Source organism: Sphaerodactylus townsendi, linkage group LG04 (assembly GCF_021028975.2).
Source record: "Sphaerodactylus townsendi isolate TG3544 linkage group LG04, MPM_Stown_v2.3, whole genome shotgun sequence".
Classification (NCBI taxonomy): Eukaryota; Metazoa; Chordata; class Lepidosauria; order Squamata; family Sphaerodactylidae; genus Sphaerodactylus; species Sphaerodactylus townsendi.
In genome coordinates, this window is record NC_059428.1 from 141,555,445 (window position 1) to 141,561,197 (window position 5,753).

Consider the following 5,753-nt stretch of genomic DNA (forward strand, 5'->3'; position numbering starts at 1 on the left):
GGGGGGGGGGGGGGGGGGGGGGGTGGGGGGGGGGGGGGGGGGGGGGGGGGGGGGGTGGGGGGGGTGGGTGGATGGGGGGGGGGGGGGGGGGGGGGGTGGGTGGGTGGGGGGGGGGTGGTGGGGGGGTTTGGGGTGGGGGTGGGGGGGGGGGGTGGGGGGGGGGGGGGGGGTGGCCCATCAGCCCCTACCAGCATGGCCAATTGGCCATGCTGGTAGGGGCTGATGGGAATTGTAGTTCCTGAACATCTGGAGAGCCGCAGGTTCCCTACCCCTGGTTTAGAGCAAACAGGACTGGAAACCCATTCCTGACCATGCTGTGCTATGATTCATGATATTGTGTTTATTGATCCTACGTTTATTGATCCGTCTATTGATGGTTGTTGTGCAATGTTATGTTTATCTATGTTGTTATGTTGTTGTGCGCCGCCCTGAGCCTTTCAGGGAAGGGTGGTATGTGTCAGGATGGCCCCTCTCCGCCGATCAGGGAAGGGGACTCAAGCCTTTGCTATCAGGCGCCAGCCTGGCTCCCCTCTCCTCCCGGAGTGGGGGCTGCTAGCCAGGCTGGGCTGGCCTAGGTGTGTCAGTCACAAGCCTTTATTGGCATAAAATAAACATACAAAATCAGCATACAAAATTTGCCCATTATTGCTCACAATTATAGACACTGGTACTAAAATACTAAATACTAAAATATATACATGGTCCTTCTGTAACTATAGGACATTCCTTCAGCTAAGTTAACTCACTTAAACGTCATCGGATACTGACAGAAGCTAGCAAATTTACTGCTGGCTATATGTGGTCATAATACATAGACATTGGTTGGTATTCATCTAGACTTACGTCTATTATTGTTAGCAGAAATTTTGCTACATTCTCACACACTGTGGGATCCATGTTGTTCAAAAGCATAGGTATCTTAAGAGCATCAGTTAGATTGTTATACAGAAATGGGATAAGTGCAGATTGTGACATTCTGATTTTTGCAAACCTTACACAATGAAAGAGGGTATGATCGAGTGTCTCCACCTGACCCATATTGCATGGACATAGCCTCCTCTGTAGTTCCCATCCTTTGTACTCTCATCATTGTCTCGTAATGTGTGTTGTAATGTTCCTACTCTCCCCTTTTGTTACCTTGCCGCCAGTGGTGGGATCCAAAAATTTTAGTAACAGGTTCCCATGGTGGTGGGATTCAAACTGTGGCGTAGCGCCAATGGGGCTGGGTGGGGCACGACGGGGGCGTGGCCGGGCATTCCAGGGGCGGGGCATTCACGGGCGGGGCTGTGGCAAGGACGCAGTCGCTGCGCCAGTCCTTGGGCGGGAAACAAATGCACGCAGGCGCAGGCTGCCACGCCTGCCGGTGCACCTCCTGCTACACTGCTTCAAGTTCTGCGCGCTACTGCTGAGAGGAGGGGCGTAACTAAGGCAAAAATCACGTGGCAAAATCCCCAATTAGTAGCCCCCTCTCGGCACACACAAATAATTAGTAACCCACTCTTGGGAACTGGTGAGAACCTGCTGGATCCCACCTCTGCTTGCTGCAGCCGCAGTGCCTTCAGCCCAGCGGGGGGTCGTGGGCATCGGGGATTAAAGATCCAGCCCGAGCTCTGTTCCGCAGATATTGTCTATGTCTCGTTATGCTTTGGTTATCCAATAAAGTCTACAGTTTGAAAACTACATGAAAAGTTTTGCCACAATACCTGTACAGGTCACTACGAAAGGGACCAATCCCAATTCAAACTCAGCTCAAGTTAGTGGTAGATCTCCAACTCCAGTTTTTCTTTCAGTTGCCATACCCTTGGAAGATGTCATGACTGGGAAGGAGGGCTCGGGAGCTGGAGATAAGGCACCGTTTGCAGGAAGCTACGGCATGGCCGGAGAGATAACGTTTACGACTGCCCCAGTGTGCGGAACCGAGTAGCGAGAAGGTAAGTAGATTAATTTGTGCACCCCTTCTGATCCTGGACAAGAAACTTTGGTGGATTCTGCACAAGCGAAATATAATGTGTAGGATGTTATATTAACCGTTTGGGGGAGACAACGTGCTCGGGGGACTTCGTGTGCTGTCGGGCGCACAGAGAATCTGCCCCCCCCCCCCCCCGGTGGGTGACCTGCACAGAATGGTGGCAGGGGGGATTCTCCCCGACATAGTGAACAGCGCGGAACCTAAAGTGAACAGGCGGAAGAGAGGGAAATAAAGTGTCATCTGCATGTTGTGTTCACCCAAGAATATCTCCAACCCAGGATTGTGCAAAAGGATCTCTAGTGATTTTCCTAAATCCCGGGTTGAGGGGAATAAACTGGGCCAAACTCTTCTTGGGAATGGGACCTCTGTGAAGTTCATCCCCCCATGGTTTATATAACATCCTACACCCCAGTGGTGTAGCGGCAACGGGATGGGGGGGCGTTGGCGCCTTGGCGGGGGCGTTCCCAGGCGTTCCAGGGTGGATGGCGCTGTGGCAGGGGCGCGGGGTGTGTGCGCACCCCAGGCACAGTTCTCCTTATTCTGCCCCTGCTACACCTTGATCTTTGTAGGATTGACTCTAGTTTAAAAGAACTGGAGTTGTAGGATTCACCATGTTCTCAGTTCCAAATGTTGACGAGCTCTTTACCGCTATGGTAGACTTAGGGTGTGACTTGGGTGCAAAGTAGCTCCTCATAACCATAGATAAGAGGTGGGCTGTTTTGATGTTTGTGAAGGTTAACTTTGAGCAAAGAGAAGGCAGTACTTAGATTTCACTGAGATGTGTTTTTCTCTTCCAGGCTGAGAAGGGGTGCTGTCTGAATTTCACTCCACACGGGAACCTGCATCTTTAATACGAATTTCAATACCTAACACAAGCAATCAATAAAGCAATGCCAACCATCTGTATCAGAAAGCACTTTTCTCCCCAAAAAATATTTTGTTGTTGTAATACTATCAGGTTAGAAGTGGTGGATTCTAATTTGGAGAATCACCTATGATTGGTTGTCGTGGGTTTTCTGGGCTGTGTGGCCGTGGTCTGGTAGATCTTGTTCCTAACGTTTCACCTGCATCTTCAGAGGTGTATCACAGAGGGAAGTCTGTCACACACTGCGTCCGCACTGTTACACACACTGTGTAACAGACTTTCCTCTGTGATACACCTCTGAAGATGCCAGCCACAGATGCCATAGTTAATACCCCAGAGGGCAGAGTCAGAATTCAAAATGACCTGGACAGATTAGAGAGCTGGACCAAAACAAACAACATGAATTTCAACAGAGATAAATGTAAGATACTATACTTGAGCAGAAAAAAAAATGAACTACACAGATATAGGATGGGTGACACCTGCGAAAGGGACCTGGGAGTCTTAGTAGACCACATGAACTGAACATGAGTCAGCAGTGAGATGCAGCGGCCAAGAAAGCCAATGTGATTCTGGGCTGCACCAATAGGAATATAGTGTCTAGATCAAGGGATGTAATTGTACCTCTTTATTCTGCATTGGTTAGACCTCACCTGGAATATTGTGTACAGTTCTGGGCACCGCAATTCAAGAAGGATACTGACAAGCTGGAACGGGTCCAAAGGTGGGCAACCAAAATGGTCAAAGGTCTGGAATCCATGCCCTACGAGGAGAGATGTAGGGAGCTGGGTATGTTTAGTTTGGTGAAGTTACATGATGACCATGTTTAGATATCTGAAGGGATGTCATGTTGGTGAGGGAGCAAGCTTGTTTTCTGCTGCTCCAGAGTAGGACCAGGAGTGATGGGTTCAAGGTGAAGGAAAAGAGATTCTACCTAAACATCAGGAAGAACTTCCTGACAGTCAGGACTGTTTGACAGTGGAATGCACTACCTTGGAGTGTGGTGGAGTCTCCTTCTTTGGAGGATTTTAAAGAGAGGCTGGATGGCCATCTGTCAGGAGTGCTTTGTTTATGTGTTCCTGCATTGCAGGGGATTGGACTTGATGGCCCTTGGGGTCTCTTCCAACTCTATGATTCTATGATTCTACCAGTTGGGTTTCTCTGGGATAGGAGGTGCTTGGGGTAGGGTGGCGAGTCCTCTTTCCTATTTGAAAGGGGTTTTTTTGGCGGGGTTTCCCTGTTCTGTCAATAAACGTCTGATGCCATATCTGTCCCTGAACTTCTGTCCTTAAACAAAGACTTTTGCTCACACGGAAGTGCTTTTCTTGAACAGACCAGGAGCCCAGACGACAAATGGATTTCTGACTCAGCAGAACAGGGTACATGTACACCTGGGTTCCTTGCAGGGGCGGAAGGGTGGGGAGGGCTTCTCAAAAGTAGGACGTCTGGATCACTGAGTTTGCATACAATTATTATTACCGTCACTGCCATCATCATCCTTGATATATGTTATTATGAACCCCATTATCATAATTATTATCACTGGTGCTTATTATGCATTAATGTAAGGGTCTGGTACTCGAGCCAGTAACACGTCTCAGGAAGGTTTCAAGAGCTTTATTCAGAACTGTGTCAGCCCAACGGCCAGGTAGCTGAATCTGAGATCCAAGCTCCCTGTCCCCAGTATATACCTTAAGGTTATAGTTTGGTTCAACCCACCAAGCCCCCACCTTTGCATTCCCCCAATATCAGCATGAGGAAGGCAGTACTACAGTTACATTGTTTTGGCGGGGTGCAGCAGTGGCGTAGGAGGTTAAGAGCTCGTGTATCTAATCTGGAGGAACCGGGTTTGATTCCCCGCTCTGCCTCCTGAGCTGTGGGGGCTTATCTGGGGAATTCAGATGAGCCTGTGCACTCCCACACACGCCAGCTGGGTGACCTTGGGCTAATCACAGCTTCTCGGAGCTCTCTCAGCCCCACCTACCTCACAGGGAGATTGTAAGATTGTAAGCCCCTTTGAGTCTTCTGCAGGAGAGAAAGGGGGGATATAAATCCAAACTCTTCTTCTTCTTCTCTTCTTGGGAAAGGCGAGTTACTTCCTTTGAAAGACAGATAAGGAGTACTGGGCAAGCTCTATTGAACTAGTTACATGCAAACAAAAGACAGGGGCCCCATGGCCTTGGGGCGTCGGAGATGGCTGGCCCAGCTGTTTCAGGCCCAGCTGGGTACTTGCGCTCTGGCAGGCCAAGAATGGCACGGACTGACAATTATCACTATTCGTCGTTATGAATTATTGTCACCATTAGTTGTCATTATCGATACCATTATGAAATTCCTTTTTTTAAAAAAAAAATTCTGTCTTCACCTCAACACTCTCCAAGGATCTCAGCGTGGCTGGCATTTATCCTCACAGCAACCCTGTATACTAGGTTAGGCTGAGGAATCCTATATTGGCATTTAGATTCCACACAATAACTGGGTTCTAGATAAATCTCATGATCACCTGCTTTCTGACTTTAACCATTTTTGGAAAAAGGCTGGGGGATAAATGAAAATAAATAATACATGCATAATAAACAATTCAACAGTTTTTACAAAGTAAGGCGGACGATCTTCAGCTGCTGCGGACAGATCCACACTGCAAACGTGCGCTGAAATTATACCAGTGGAACTAAGCTGGCTTCCCCAGAAGAATCCTGGGAAATGGAGTTTAGTGTGGTTACTGAGAACTGGAGATCACTAGTGTTCTTACACACCACTACAATTTTCAATGTTCTCAGAGGAAAATTAGTAGAAAGGCTGCAGTTTAGAATGCACTCTTAATTCTCTTTCTCCTCCTGCATTGTGTGTTACTTTCTTGTTCCAGACGGGACAACATTTGTTTTTGAATGCACAACATAAATAGCGGCGCGGTTTGCA

General features: G+C 48.5%; 1 long non-coding RNA gene across 1 annotated transcript; it reads left to right on the forward strand.

Annotated features, from left to right (window-relative positions):
• The first annotated feature begins 1,774 nt into the window (after nucleotides 1–1,774).
• LOC125432181 lies at nucleotides 1,775–2,882 on the forward strand. The gene is made up of 2 exons (XR_007244412.1): nucleotides 1,775–1,931; nucleotides 2,767–2,882. It is a non-coding gene; the product is annotated as an uncharacterized LOC125432181 (long non-coding RNA).
• The last annotated feature ends 2,871 nt before the right edge of the window (nucleotides 2,883–5,753 follow it).